Here is a 16,163-nt window from a genome sequence, read left to right as displayed (position 1 = left end):
AAACACTCAGTGAAACACCAATATACAGAGCACTCTGTAATGCTCTACTGTATGAACAGATACATTTAGAAGCCCAGTTAGTAATTTAGAAATTAGAACATAGTTTGCTTCCTGACATGGGAGAGTTCAATTTTGCAAGCTTTATATTGCATTAAAATGGGTGTTGAGTCTGGTATCACTTTAGGTGATGGCTCACGCCTGTAATCCCAACAGCGGGTGAGGCCAAGGAGTGAGGATCACGTGAAGCAAAGGAAGGAAGATTGCTTGAGACCAGGAGTTCAAGTCCAGCCTGGGAAACACAGGGAGACTCCATCTCTATGAATAATTTTTTTAAAATTAGCTGGGCGTGGTAGTGGATGCCTATGGTTCCAGCTACTCAGAAGGCTGAGGCAGGAGGATTGCCTGAGCCTGGGAGATTCAGGCTGCAGTGAGCCGTGATCATACCACTGCACTCCAGCCCAGGCAACAGAGTGAGACTGTGTCTCAAAAAAATAAATAAATAAATGAGAAACTAGTTGGAAATTGTAGATATATACAAATAATCTTTTAAAAAATAATTTAGCTGGCATGGTGGCTCATGCCTATAATCCTAGTGCTTTGGAAGGCCAAGGCAGAAGGACTGCTTGAGGCCAGGAGTTCAAGACCAGCCTGGGCAACACAGCAAGACCTCGTCTCTACAAAAAATTTTATTTTTTGTTGTATTTTATTACTGATTGATTGACTGAGATGGGGTCTTGCTCTTTCACTCAGAGTGGAGTGCAGCAGCACAATCACCATTCACTGCAATCTCAACCTCCTGGGCTCAAGCGATCCTCCCACTTCAGCCTCCTGAGTAGCTGGGACTACAGGAATGTGCCACCACACCCGGCTAATTTTTATTTTAATTTTTTTATAGAGATGGGGTCTCACTATGTTGCCCAGAATGGTCTCAAACTCCTGGTCTCAAGCAATCCCTTAACCTCTGCCTCCCAAAGTGCTGGAATTATAGGCAAGAGCCACAGCACACGGCCTCTACAAAAAAATTTGTTTAATTTACAAACAATAATTAGGGGCCAGGCGTGGTGGCTCATGCCTGTAATCCCAGCTACTCAGGAGGCTGAGGCAGGAGAATCACTTGAACCCAGGCAGCAGAAGTTGCAGTGAGCCAAGATCACGCCACTGTACTCCAGCCTGGGCGACAGAATGAGACTCCATCTCAAATAATAATAATAATTATTACTATACGGTTTGTCAAAAAGAAAAAACCACCTTACTTGCAAAGTCCAAGGAAACAAAGAATTCAAATGAATATAAAGATGTCAAACCTATACACAGGTGTCTCATGTTCTCATTCACATTCCATTTTTGTAAATTATCTATTTACCAGCTTTTTATACTATATTTTTCTTAAGGATTTTGCTAATAATGCTTTCCTCTTACCACAGTTACAGCAACAACAAAAAAGCAACTATCACTTACATATAAATTATTATGGCATTTTAATAATAGCTAGACTTTAAAGAGCATATTTTCAAAGCATTCTGCTGTCATTAAGTAATCACTGAAGCCAATTTTGAGGAAAGCAAGAATAGATATTTTCCAGCCTTAACCAAAACTTTTTCACATTCTCTGAAATTTCCTTGCAATTAAAACTTAGCGGGTAACTAACAACAGTCTTAAAAGCAACATTCAAAACCACAGCAACTTACAAATACTGTAGCTACAATTATAAGCTACTATTGAACTAAAAATAGTAACTTTTTTTGTTGTTGTTCAGACAGGGTCTTGCTCTGTCGCCTAGGCTGGAGCACCATCTCTGCTGACTGCAACCTCCGCTTCCCGGGTTCAAGCAATTCTCGTACCTCAGCCTCCCGAGTAGCTGGAATTACAGGCACCACCATGCCTGGCTAATTTTTGTATTTTCAGTAGAGACGGGTTTTACCATGTTGGCCAGGCTGGTTTCCATCTCCTAACCTCAGGTGATCTGCCCACCTTGGCCTCCCAAAGTGCTGGGATTACAGGCATGAGCCACCATGCCTGGCCTAAAGATAGTAATTTTCTAGTGACAAATATATACACTCAATTCACTTAGAATAAGTGCCTAAAATTTTAACTGAAATTTCTCCTTTAAGAAGTTGAAAAACGCCGGGCGCGGTGGCTCAAGCCTGTAATCCCAGCACTTTGGGAGGCCGAGACGGGCGGATCACGAGGTCAGGAGATCGAGACCATCCTGGCTAACACAGTGAAACCTCGTCTCTACTAAAAATACAAAAACTTAGCCGGGCGAGGTCGCAGGCGCCTGTAGTCCCAGCTACTCGGGAGGCTGAGGCAGGAGAATGGCGTGAACCCGGGAGGCGGAGCTTGCAGTGAGCTGAGATCCGGCCACTGCACTCCAGCCTGGGTGACAGAGCGAGACTCCGTCTCAAAAAAAAAAAAAAAAAAAAATTGAAAAACAATTCAATAACCTTTACGGATCATGCACTAAGATTTGGAGGGAGAAAAAAGCACCATGTTCACAACGAGTACAAAATGGCATTCTATTTTACTCCAACTAGGCAAATGTTGACAACTTTATGGGGTCAAATCTCAAACTATATCTTGTTCAATTTCTCACTTTTTTTTTGTTTTGTTTTTGGAGACAGGGTCTCACTCTGTTACCCAGGTTGGCGTGCAGTGGCACGATTTCAGCTCCCTATAACCTCCACATATATACATATGTGTGTGTATAGTTTGTTTGAGACTGTCGCCTAGGCTAGCGTGCAGTGTCGGCTCACTGCAAGCTCCGCCTCCCGGGTTCACGCCATTCTCCTGCCTCAGCCTCCCAAGTAGCTGGGACTACAGGCGCCCGCCACCACACCCGGCTAATTTTTTTATTTTTAGTAGAGACAGGGTTTCACCATGTTAGCCAGGATGGTCTTGATCTCCTGACCTGGTAATTCGCCCACCTTAGCCTCCCAAAGTGCTGGGATTACAGGCATGAGCCACCACACCCAGCCATATATTTATATTTTTAATATATGATAATATATTATAAATTTTATACTATATTACATATATTATAAATTATATACTACATTACACACACATTTTATATATTATATATCATAAGTTATATGATATAAATTGTATAATATATGAAAATGTAATTTATATATTATACATTATATTAACTTCTATGTTTTTTAGTCTTGCTGTCTCTAAATATATATAAATATATGAATATATAAAACTATATATACACACACACATCTATAGTTTTTTATATATATTTATTTATATAAATATATTTATATTTTATATATATATATTTTTATATTTATTTTATATATATATATATAAAACTATTAGGTGTCCTTCAGATTTACATCTGTGAAGCACTGAAGACTAAGGTTATGTTGCATTCTCCATAAGACTACTAAACCTTAAAATCTTTTTCTTTTTTTTTGCCATGAACCCATATCTAAAGAGAGAGCCTTAAAATCTAAATGCTGGTTACATGCTGTCAACAATCTACCTTCACCCAAACACCCCCAAATGCTGCAGGTACTATGGCGTGGCGGGGAGGCAGTCATCCAGATGCACCAGTCTGGTGCCTGCTGCAAACAACAGCTTTAGAGCCCACAATATCCCAGCAACACTTTATGTAAGTCTATTATCTGTTTCAAAACATTTCTTTTTTTTTAGACGGAATCTTGGTCCATCACCTAGGCTGGAGTGCAGTGGTGCAATCTCGGCTCACTGCAACCTCTGTCTCCTGGGTTCAAGCGATTCTCCTGCCTCAGCCTCCCAAGTAGCTGGGACTATAGGCACCCGCCACCATGCCCAGCTAATATTTGTATTTTTAGTAGAGATGGGGTTTCATCATGTTGTCCAGGCTGGTCTTGAACTCCTGACCTCACGATCCGCCAGCCTCGGCCTCCCAAAGTGTTGGGATTACAGGTGTGAGCCACCGTGCCTGACTGGTTTTTTGCTTGTTTTTCAGGTGGAGTCTCACTCTGTTGCCCAAGCTGGAGTGCAGTGGCGCAATCTCGGCTCACTGCAACCTCCGCCTCCAGGGTTCAAGCGATTCTCCTGCCTCAGCCTCCCAAGTAGCTGGTACTACAGGTGCCCACTACTGCACCCGCCACCATGCCCAGCAAATTTTTTAATATGTTTAGTAGAGACAGAGTTTCACCATGTTGGTCAGGCTGGTCTTGAACTCCTGACCTCAAATGATCCGCCCGCCTTGGCCTTCCAAAGTGCTGGCATTACAGGCCTGAGGCACCACACCCGACCTCAAAACAGCTCTAATAGTACTTTTACCAATTACAGACAATCTCTGACTGAAGATGGTTCAATTTACAATTTTTCGACTTTACAATGGTGTGAAAGCATACACATTCAGTACGCTCCTCATTTATGATGGGGGTTACCTCCAAATCCATCGTAAACTGAAAATACTGTACTGTAAGTTTAAAACACACTTTGACTTACTACACAACCACATTTTAAGTTGAGGAACATCTGTAATGTAAATAAGACATCTGATAAGGATTTTCCAGAAAAAAAATACCTGCCATCCCTGGGGAATTTACTTTCCTTTGACTATAAGAATACACTGCCCAGATATTTACTGGCCAACTTTTTAGAATTTCTTCCAGTCTCACCTATAGAGGTTAGAAAAAAGGGTTTTTCCTGTAATCACTCTTAAAGGAAGCTTATCATTAAGAAAAAAATTATGTCTAGCGGGAGAAAGCTAAGTACAACATCTGACTTAAATTGCTAGTGGATTCCTAATCTCATTTTTAGTTTGCACTCACAGTATCTGTAAATGTGTGCATTGCATTTGACCATGCATATTTCATCGCAAATCCACATATTAAAGTATGGAAGTTCTCAGTGAAGCTAAATATTTTCTTAAGTAGAAAGCTTTTGCAGAAAACCTCCAAATTAGCGTGAAGCATGTTTCTTTTTCTAATTAAAGAGTAATATTTTAAATTAGCCAGGCGTGGTTGCACGCGCCTGTAATCTCAGCTACTAGGGAGGCTGAGGCAGGAGAATGGCTTGAAACCGGGAGATGGAGCTTGCAGTGAGCCGAGATCGCGCCACTGCACTCCACCTTGAGCAACAAGAGTGAAACTCTATCTCCAGGCCAGATGCCGTGGTTCACGCCTGTAATCCCAACACTCTGGGAGGCCAAGGCGGGCGAATCACCTAAGATCAGGAGTTCAAGACCAGCCTGGCCATGGTCAAACCTTGTCTCTACTAAAAATACAAAAAATTAGCCGGGCGTGGTGGTGTGTGCCTGCAATCCCAGCTACTCTGAAGGCTAAGGCAGGAGAATCGCTTGAACTGGGATGCAGAGGTTACAGTGAGCCAAGACTGAGCCACTGCACTCTAGCCTGGGCAACAAGAGAGAAACTCTGTCTCCAAAAAAAAAAAAAGGCAGGGTGCTGTGTCTCACACCTGTAATCCCAGCACCTTGGGAGGCCAAGGCAAGTGAATCACCTGAGGTCAGGAGTTTAAGATCAGCCTGACCAACATGGAGAAACCCTGTTTCTACTAAAAATACAAAATTAGCCGGGCATGGTGGCGCATGCCTGTAATCTCAGCCACTCAGGAGGCTGAGGCAGGAGAATGGCTTGAACCTGGGAGGCGGAGGTTGCGGTGAGCCAAGATCGCGCCATTGCACTCCAGCCTGGGCAACAAGAGCAAAATTCGGTCAAAAAAAAAAAAAAAGTAATATTTTAAAAGCTTATATCCTGGAAAGGAGAAAAAGGAAGGATATAATCCATTGAACTGCAGATAATTACAACATTTCCCTCATTTCATTTTCCTCAATGTTTTTTCCCTTGTAATCTGAAAGACCAAAATAGACATCCCTTTATCAACTAAGATGGACCCTAAGGTTAAGGAAACAAAAGTTGTTCACAGGTCCGGGATTCAGGGCCTGGCTGGCAAGGCAAATTTCTAAATGCCTACAGCTACAAGAAAAAAATCACACTCTTGCAAATTATCAGACCCCTCCTAACTCTGATTTACGACCCAGACCACTATAACTGTGATTGCACAGAGGACCAGCCTTAGAAACATTCTTTTCTGATATGCAGTTGCAGATCTTAAGGCAGTTTCAGCCACTTTACAGAGGTTGCACACAAACTTCTCTTTGTGTCCTATAGTTTGCCCTTTGACATAAAGAGCCAAATTCCACCTTATTTTATTTACGTATTTATTTTTGAGACGGAGTCTCGCTCTGTTGCCCAGGCTGGAGTGCAGTGGCGCAATCTCGGCTCACGCAACCTCCGCCTCCTGGGTTCAAGCGATTCTCCTGCCTCAGCCTCCAGAGTAGCTGGGATTACAGGCATGCGCCACCATGCCCAGCTAAGTTTTATATTTTTAGTAGAGACAGGGTCTCACCATATTGGCCTGGATGGTCTCGATCACTTGACCTCATGATCAGCCGGCCTTGGCCCCCCCAAAGTGCTGGGATTACAGGTGTGAACCACCGCACCCAGCAATTCCACCTTATTTTAACGCTAAAAGCCCACCCCAAAGTAAACATGGGATGAATGTTACATATATGTTTATCCATTGCACATGTGCCCAATTCCCCTCGTAAATATGTATAGCCAAACCGGCTTCATATTTAAGACTACTATATATTAGACCACGTGAAGCGTAAAACCCAACCTGCCCGTCTCCTCCTCAAAGATGGAGCACAATCTATGCCAGAGACTCTCTACCCAGTATGCAAACTGATATCACCAATAAAGCTCCTCTTTCTACTATGTAGCCATCCTGGTGGTCTTTTGGATGACAACATCCATGTAAGAAAACCTTAATTCAGGCAACACTTCAACTTACTGTAAATCCATAAGTATTTGCTGTCTACAAAGTGCCAAGCAATGTGCTGATACAGAGGATGTAAAATGGTTATATTAACAAAGAATGCAATAGTGACTTGCATCTATAAAATGACTTGAGCCTCACTACTAATTAATAAACGCAATTCTTTATATTTGCATAACTTAAAGTCTTTAATGACTTGATGACTGTCTGCTTGGGGAAGCTGCTTCTTCAGAAGCAATGGCAAGAAAATAGAATAAATAAAACTTAAGAGTGAGTTAGAAGTCACTAAAGAGATTGTTTCCTCATCTGTGTAAGGCCTGGATGTCCCTCTAACATTTTACGGATGGTTTCTCAGATAATAGAGGATTATAGTATCTGACTTACGTGCCAAATGGACCCTATAGAAAAAGTACACTGGAATTTTCACCGTCTAATTTTATTCTGTAATTGGTCAATTCCAGTATTTTTATTTATTTTAATTCACCTCAGCCATTCTGAATCAATTTGCATTCCCTACAATAGAAGGAATGGAAAATGATCAAAGATGAAGACCAGGCTTAGAAACCTTCAGGAAGTCCAGGAGCTCAGACACAATAATTGGAAACTTCCAGATTTAATGGATAGGCACAGAGCTCTTGTTACTCTTAGGAAATGCTCACTTAGTCTTGTTAATTAAATGATAAATTCTTAATGTCACTGTAGAACATACAAGTTACATACTCATCTTATTTCTAGGAAGAAGCAATATCTTAAGTCTCTCATGTATCACTACAACCCAGATATTGTTGCAGGTGGTCTAAAAGCCTAGGAATCAGTTAATTCAGTTCTTAAGAGAATACTTGGAGAAAGGCACACAGCAAAGGTAACATGAATCTTTGTATACATCAAATCACTCAGATGAAGCCCTAACCTCTTCTATTTCTCCTTATAAAAGAAAGGTTTCAGGCTGGGTGCGGTGGCTCATGCCTGTAATCCCAGCACTTTGGGAGGCTGAGGCGGGTGGATCACTTGAGGTCAGGAGTTCAAGACCAACCTCTCCTATTTCTCCTTCTAAAAGGAAGGTTTCAGGCTGGGTGCGGTGGCTCATGCCTATAATCCCAGCACTTTGGGAGGCTGAGGCGGGTGGATCACTTGAGGTCAGGAGTTCGAGACCAGGCTGGTCAACATGGTGAAACCCCATCCATACAAAAATACAAAAAAATTAGCTGGGCATGGTGGCAGGCGCCTGTAATCCCAGCTACTCAGGAGGCTGAGATAGGAGAATCGCTTGAACCCAGGAGGCAGAGGTTGCAGTGAGCTGAGATCATGCCTTTGCACTCCAGCCTGGGTGATAGAGCAAGACTTCATCTCAAAAAAAAAAAGGAAGAAAGGTTTCTTAACAACCACTAAACAGGCCAAACTGTACTTCTTTCTTATTTTTTATTTTTATTATTTAGAGACAGAGTCTCACTCTGTCGCCCAGGCTGGAGTGCGGTGGCGCAATCTCAGCTCACTGCAAGCTCTGCCTCCTGGGTTCACGCCATTCTCCTGCCTCCACGCCATTCTCCTGCCTCAGTCTCCCAAGTAGCTGGGACTACAGGTGTCCACTACCACGCCCGGCTAATTTCTGTATTTTTAGTGGAGGCGGGGTTTCACTGTGTTAGGCAGTATGGTCTCGATCTCCTGACCTTGTGATCTGCCCGCCTCAGCCTCCCAAAGTGCTGGGATTACAGGCGTGAGCCACAGCACCCAGCCTGTACTTCTTTCTTATTATAAAAAGGTAAATAACATTAAAATGAGGATATCATTCACCTAGGGAATTTCAAAAGCAAGAAAGTTGGCCAAAAAGATTCAACTGCTTGAAAATGCAACATGTAAAGAACCTCATCATGAAGTAATCACATTTTAGTATCTCAGGTGCTCTTTAGGAACTAGAATTTATTTGAATTTAAGAATCAACACCAGAAAAATGTACAAAGGAGACGAAATTCCAAATAATAGTATTAAGCAAACATAACATTTGAGCATTTGCAAAATTATCAACCAAATGGGGAAATACATTTAGGGAAACACAAAGAACTCAGCAAAGATCACAAGAACCTGAACCTTACAGGAAATCACACACTCAGAACACTGAACTAGAGTGCTTAAAACTTTATAACTAAAACTAAAGTTTTATAACTCTGTCACAACCCAGCGTGACAGTGGGTAATTTAATCTTTCTTAGATCTGTTTATAAAACAGAAATAATATGTATGCTACCAAAAATGATATCTACACATACTATACTATACTATACCATACCATACTATACTATACTATACTAACAGCCACAGCAAAATATCATTATTAGATGTCACAACTAGAAGCATCTCTTGAAGAACACACTCCTAAAAACAGGGACTACACTACTAGATTTAAGACCTCCTAAGAGTGACTGGGCACCGTGGCTCACGCCTGTAATCTCAGCGCTTTGGAAGGTCAAGACGAGAGGGTTGCTCGAGGCCAGGAGTTTGAGATCAGCCTGGGCTAAATAGCAAGATGTCATCTCTACAAAAAATGAAAAAATTAGCCTGGCATGGTGACACGCACCTGTAGTCCTAGCTATTCGGAAGGCTCAGCCAGGTGGGTAGCTTGAGCCCCAGGAGTTTGAGGTGGCAGTAAGCTATAACTGTGCCACTGCACTCTAGCCTGGGAAACAGAATGAGACTCTGTCCCTTAAAAAAAAAAAAAAAGGAAACCTACTATGACAGCACTCAAGGTAGGTCAGAGAAGAGACAGACAAACTCATACAGGTTACTCCTAGACCAAAGTCCAAAATAATCAGTGGTTTAACTACAAATCACACACCAATAAAGGAACAGAAATACCAAACTGGCTCAATATCAATATTATGTGCTATGGTTTGAATGTGCCCCAAGTTCCTCCCTAATGTGGCAGTGTTGGGACGTGGGGCTTAATGAGAGGTGTTTGGATCACGGAAGCTCCACCCTCAAGAATGGATTGGCTGGCACGGTGGCTCATGCCTTTAATCCCAGCACTTTGGGAAGCTGAGGCAGGTGGATCACCTGAGGTCAGGAGTTGAAGATCAGCCTGATGAACATGGCGAAACCCTGTCTCTAATAAAAATACAAAAATCAGCCAGGCCTGGCGGCGGGTGCCTGTAGTCCTAGCTATTCAGGAGACTGAGGCAGAAGAATCACTTGAACCTGGGAGGCGGAGGTTGCAGTGAGCTGAGATCACACCACTGCACTTCAGTCTCCGCGACAGAGCGAAACTCAGTCTCAAAAGAAAAACAAAGAATGCATTAATGCCATTATCACGGAGTGGGTTCCCTGTAAAAGGATGAGTTTGGCTCCCATCATGGGATGACACAGTAAGAAGGCCCTCACCAGATGCTGGTGGTGTTTAGGAATAAATGTAAAACTAAATGTGTAAGAATTATATGAAGAAACTAAAAACACTTTAGTGTAGGACAAATAAAATCAATATTATAAAAAGAAGGCAGACCAGGCACGGTGGCTCATGCCTGTAATCCCAGCACTTTTGGAGGTGAAGGCATGCGGATCACTTGAGGCCAGGAGTTAGAGAACAGCCTGGCCAACATGGTGAAACCCCATCTCTATTAAAAATACAAGAATTAGCCTGACATGGTGGCACACACCTCTAATCCCAGCTAATTAGGAGGCTGAGGCACGAGAATTGCTTGAACCTGGGAGGTGGAGGCCACTGGGAGCCTTGATTGCACCACTGCACTTCAGTCCGGGTGACCTGTCTCAAATAAATAAATAAATAGAAGGCATTCTGTATTACTAGATAGAAAAATTCGTACTGTAATTATTCAGTTCTCCACAAATTAATCGATAAACTTACGGCAACTTCAAGCAAACTTTGATTGGGATTTGTCTTTTTGTATTAAATGAAACTTGGTAAGTTGATTCTCAAACTTTTCAGAAAGAGTAAATGTGAGTGAATGGCCAAAACTGAAATAATATTAACAACTACAAATGAGGACTTGTCCCACCAGGTGACATAAGATTTTATAAAACTACAGCAAGTAGAACAGGGTGGTACTGGTATAAAAATAGACAAATAGAACAATGAAACTCAAGAGAGTCCAGAAATAGACCCAAGTATAAATAAGAATTCAACAAGTAATAAAAGCACCTAAAATAGGTGGAGAAAAATGAACTATTTAATAAATGATACTTGTGCAACTGGCTATCCATCTGGGAAAAAATAAAATTAGATCTCTGCATTACACTATAACAAAACTAAACTCCAGGTGAATTAAAGTTCTAAAACACACAGCAAGTAAAAACCCTATGACAGTACTAGAGGAAAATAAACTGAGACAGGAAAAGACATCTTGCTTGGCACTAAACGAGAACCAAAACAGCTAGGATTTATGTTTGAACACATTAATGATAAAAACTTTTGAACAAAGAAAGGCATCACAAGTATAATCAGATAATAAGTAACAGCCTGGAGGAAAATATTTTCACTAGACAAAGGTGATGGGATACTATATATTGTATATAAAGAGATTCTGGCTGGGCGCCGTGGCTCATGTCTGTAATCCCAGCAGTTTAAAAGGCTGGGATTACCACTGCACTCCAGCCTGGGCAACAGAGCGAGATTCCGTCACAAAAAAAAAAAAAAAAAAAAAAAAGGCCGGGCACAGTGGCTCACACCTGTAATCCCAGCACTTTGGGAGGCCAAAGTGGGTGGATTACGAGGTCAGGAGTTTGAGACCAGCCTGGCCAATATGCTAAAACCCCGTCTCCACTAAAAATACAAAAATTAGCTGGGCATAGTAGCACATGCCTGTAGTCCCAGCTACTCGGGAGGCTGAGGCAGAAGAATCGCTTGAACCTGGGAGGCAGAAGTTGCGGTGAGCCGAGATCGCACCACTGACTCCAGCCTGGGTGACAGAGCGAGACTCCCTCTCAAAAAAAAAAAATAATAATAATAATAATTAATTAATTATTTTAAAAAGGCCAGCCATGGTGGCTCATGCTCCCAACACTTTGGGAGGCCAAGGTGGGCGGATCACCTGAGGTCAGGAGTTCAAGACCAGCCTGGCCAACATAGCAAAACCTCATCTCCACAAAAATACAAACATTAGCTGGGCATGATGGTGTGTGCCTGTAATCCCAGCTACTTGGGAGGCTGAGGCGGCAGAATCACTTGAATCTGGCAGGCGGAGGTTGCAGTGAGCCGAGATCATGCCATTGCACTCCAGCTGGACGACAAAGACTCCATCTCGAAAAAAAAAAAAAAAAAAAAACACAATGTGATTCCATTTTCCACTGGATTAAAAGTAAAAATTTTCTAAAACTAATTGTTCATAAAATTAATATAAAATAAAATGTTATATTCAGCAATGGTAAGAATACGGAGAAACCAGTATCTTCATACTTCATAGAAGTATAAATCAGTCTTTCAGAGGGCAATTTATTTAAGTTCATTCAATCAAAGTTTAAGTTTGCTCAAACTTTGACTCAGTAATTCCATTTCTTTAGGAGTTATGCTACTGTTGCACATGTGCACAAAGACATATGTACATGAATGCTTACAGCAGTGTCATTTGTAAACAAATGTCTATGTCCACCAAAACAAATCTAAACTTCCACCAATATGGGAATGGCTAAATAAACTATTGTGTACATTATGAAGTAGAACAATCTGTATGTTCCGATATGGAATGCTCTCCAAGATATACTGTTAAGCAAAAAAAAAAAAAAAAAAAGCAAGTCACAAAACAATAAGCAATGTGTATGTGCATACACGTGTGCATTATATCTGAGTATAAACACATCCAAAAAGGACCAGAAAGGCACGCACACAAAAACCTGACAAGTGACTACAGAAGGAGAGTAGGATGAGATTAAAGAGAACTTTCATGTTTTACTTTGTGTACTTTCAAAATTGTTTGAATTTTTTTACAATATACACATACACATATAAACTTCTAACATTTTAGTTTTAAAACAGCATGCACTATCCATACATCTTTATTTATTTATTGAGGCAGGGTCTTGCTCTGCTGCCCAGGCTGGAATGCAGTGGCACAATCACAGCTCACTGCAGCTTTTACCTCCTGGGCTCAAGTGATCCTCCCGCCTCAGCCTCCCACGTAGCTGGGACTACGGGCATGCCATCATGCCTGGCTAATTTTTTTACTTTTTTATTTTTTGTAGAGATGGGGTTCACTATGTTGTCCAGGCTGGTCTCAAACTCTGGGCTCAAGCAATCCTTCCACCTTAGTCTTCCAAAGTGCTGGGATTACAAGACTGAGCCACCACGCCCAACCTATACCTCTTTAAAAGGTAAATATCAGGCCAGGCGCAGTGGCTCATGTCTGTAATCCCAGCACTTTGGGAGGCGAAGGCGAGCGAATCACTTGAGGTCAGGAATTTGAGACCAGCCTGGACAACACGGTGAAACCCCATCTCTACTAAAAATACAAAAATTAGACAGGCATGGGGGCGGGTGCCTGTAATCCCAGCTACTTGGAAGGCTGAGGCAGGAGAATTGCTTGATCCTAGAGGCCGAGGTTGAAGTGAGCCAAAATCGTGCCACAGCACTCCAGCCTGGGTGACAAAGTGAGACTCCATCTCACACACAAAAAAGGTAAATATCACAAGGAAAGATTGATAATTTAAATGTTTTATTAACATCAAATCCTAAGAGCACAGCAAAATAAAATTCAGTCGTCTCACATTAGGTAAGGATAAGAATCCCAATATAAAAACCACCATTTGATATTAAGAAAAAAGGGGAACAGGACCTGCATAATCAAAAACTTATTTAAAATTTAAAACTAAGTCATGATAGAGAATAGCAGCTCTGGAGACATACTGGTGAACTGCTCTAAATCCAAAAATCAATTCAAGTGTTTAGATAAAAATTTTTCTGGAAAGTGATCCACTCCTTAAACAAAGGAGAAACAAAAGTATAATATAGTAACACAGAAACACACTGCATGGGCATGAAGTCAAGAGTTACAGAAGGAGACAGAAAACAGTCCAGTTTTATAGCCTAGAAACAGATGGAAATTTAGAGACATACTCAGTTGAGAGGATCCATAAGGTATAGCAGCAAAAGTTTAAAAGGAAACATATTTCAATGAAGCTCTCCTCCAGACATTAGAGTTCAAAATTATAAGCAAGATATTCTGGAAATGCCACTTCTATGGCATAGACAATATAAGCATACTACCCTTAGTCTCCAAAATAACCCATTGGAGCACTTTCAGAACTTTATTGTGCCAAGTAACCTCTCTTAATTGACTTTTTAGAAAAAAATCAGCCACTGCTTAGATAACAAAGAATCACCTTCATTGTTACTTCAATAATCTGTGCTAATAGAAGTGTGAGAAAAATCATTATTTGGCTTTAAAAAGTAGTATTTTTTTTAAATTCTGGTATAAAATTTACCTTCATAAGTATATTTTGCTCAATCTACAGTTAAAGTCAGTTTAGTGATATACATTTTTAAACAATATTGCAATCAAACCACAGCCCAGCATGGGATTTAATGATGACCATAAATAACTGTACCCATTTCTATAATGTAGAGCAGACCACATGAGCCTCTTGGTTCTTGATTAGGGCCTAACTTCATCAAGGAAAATGACCTAAGAAGTGGTAATCTTATGGAAAAATTTTCCATATTTTCTTTCCTGTCACGACTACACAATAGAAAAAGCACTGAAAACCATTTACAAAATAGGTGACTTTTTGCTTAATGGGCATCCTACTAATCTGATTTAATTAACTTGAACTCAATTATGCCCTGGAGCTGGTCAAAGAAGTAATGAGAACCTGTGACTCCCCCATCCCTCCCCACCTTCCTTTCCATTTACCACTACCCCCTCTTTTCCACTCCCAACTCGTGGCACTATATAGATACCAGTTACATCTTTATTTTTGTAGTTTTGGACTAGCATATCAGCTTTTTTAATCTCTACACCATAGGCAACAGAAAGCATACTATCTGTTCTATTGTACAAGATGTAAGATCTCCTCAAAATTCAAAACATTTTAAAGGACACTACCAAGAAAATAAAAGACAACCCACAGGATGGGAGAAAATATTTGTAAATCATATATCTGGATAAGGGACTTTAAAATCTTTAAAATATACAAACTCTTACAGCTTGATAAGATATATAACCCAATTAAAAGACGATTTTTTATTTTTATTTACTTACTTTTTTGAGATGAAATATCATTCTGTTGCCCAGGCTGGAGTGCAGTGGTGCAATCTCAGTTCACTGCAACTTCCACCTCCCGGGTTCAAGCGATTCTCCTGCCTCAGCCTCCCTAGTAGCTGGGATTACAGGCGTGCAACACCATGCCCAGCTAATTTTTTGTATTTTTAGTAAAGAGGGGGTTTCACCATATTGGTCAGGCTGGTCATCAACTCCTGACCTCAAATGATCCACCTGCCTAGGCCTTCCAAAGTGCTGGGATTACAGGTGTAAGCCACCATGCCCGGCCAAAGACAATTTTTTAAATGCACTATTCTGAGGGGGAAAAAAAAGTCCTTCATACCTACTAGAATGGCTATAATTTAAAAAACAACAACCAAAACAAAAAAATGAGCATTGACGAAGATGTGGAGAAACTGGAACCTTTGTACACTGCTGGTGGATATGTAAAATGGTGCAGCTGTGGAAAGTAACTTAGTGGTTCCTTAACAAGTTAAACACAGAATTACCATGTGACTCAGCAATTCCATTTCTATGTACATCCCAAAGAACTGAAAACAGACTCAACCAGATACTTGTATACCAATGTTCACTGCAGCATTATTCACAGTAACCAAAGGTGGAAACAACCTAAGTGTCCGTCAGCAGTTGAATGGTTAAGCACTATGTGCTGCATACATATCATGGAACATTATTCAGCCATAAAAAGGAAGGACGTCCTGATACATGCTAACATGGAGGAAGCTTAAAAACATTATGGGCTGGGTGCAGTGGCTCACGCCTGTAATCCCAGCAGTTTGGGAGGTCGAGGCAGGTGGATCATAAGGTCAGGAGATCGAGACCACCCTGGCTAACACAGTGAAACCCCTTTCTACTAAAAATACAAAAATTTAGCCAGACGTGGTGGCATGTGCCTGTAGTCCCAGCTACTTGGGAGGCTGAGGCAGAATCACTTGAACCTGGGAGGCGGAGGCTGCAGTGAGCTGAGACCTGTGCCACTGAACTCCAGCCTGGGCAACAAAGCGAGACTCTGTCTCAAACAAACAAATGAAAATTCATGTTATTACCTACCTAAATCATACATAATTATACAGGTAAAGCTTGTGTGTTAAATTAAACATGTAACATTTTCCAATACCAATCAATGACTAACACATTC

At 41.2% G+C, this 16,163-nt stretch overlaps 1 protein-coding gene across 1 annotated transcript in view; it reads right to left on the bottom strand.

The window, feature by feature from the left end:
• Window positions 1-16,163, bottom strand: part of CMPK1 (cytidine/uridine monophosphate kinase 1) — a 43,074-nt gene that overhangs the window by 12,715 nt on the left and 14,196 nt on the right. The gene's annotated exons all lie outside the window — the stretch shown is intronic.

Source organism: Papio anubis, chromosome 1 (assembly GCF_008728515.1).
Source record: "Papio anubis isolate 15944 chromosome 1, Panubis1.0, whole genome shotgun sequence".
Classification (NCBI taxonomy): domain Eukaryota; kingdom Metazoa; phylum Chordata; class Mammalia; order Primates; family Cercopithecidae; genus Papio; species Papio anubis.
Note: the sequence above shows the minus strand (reverse complement) of the source record. Positions and strands in the feature narration are given on the sequence as shown.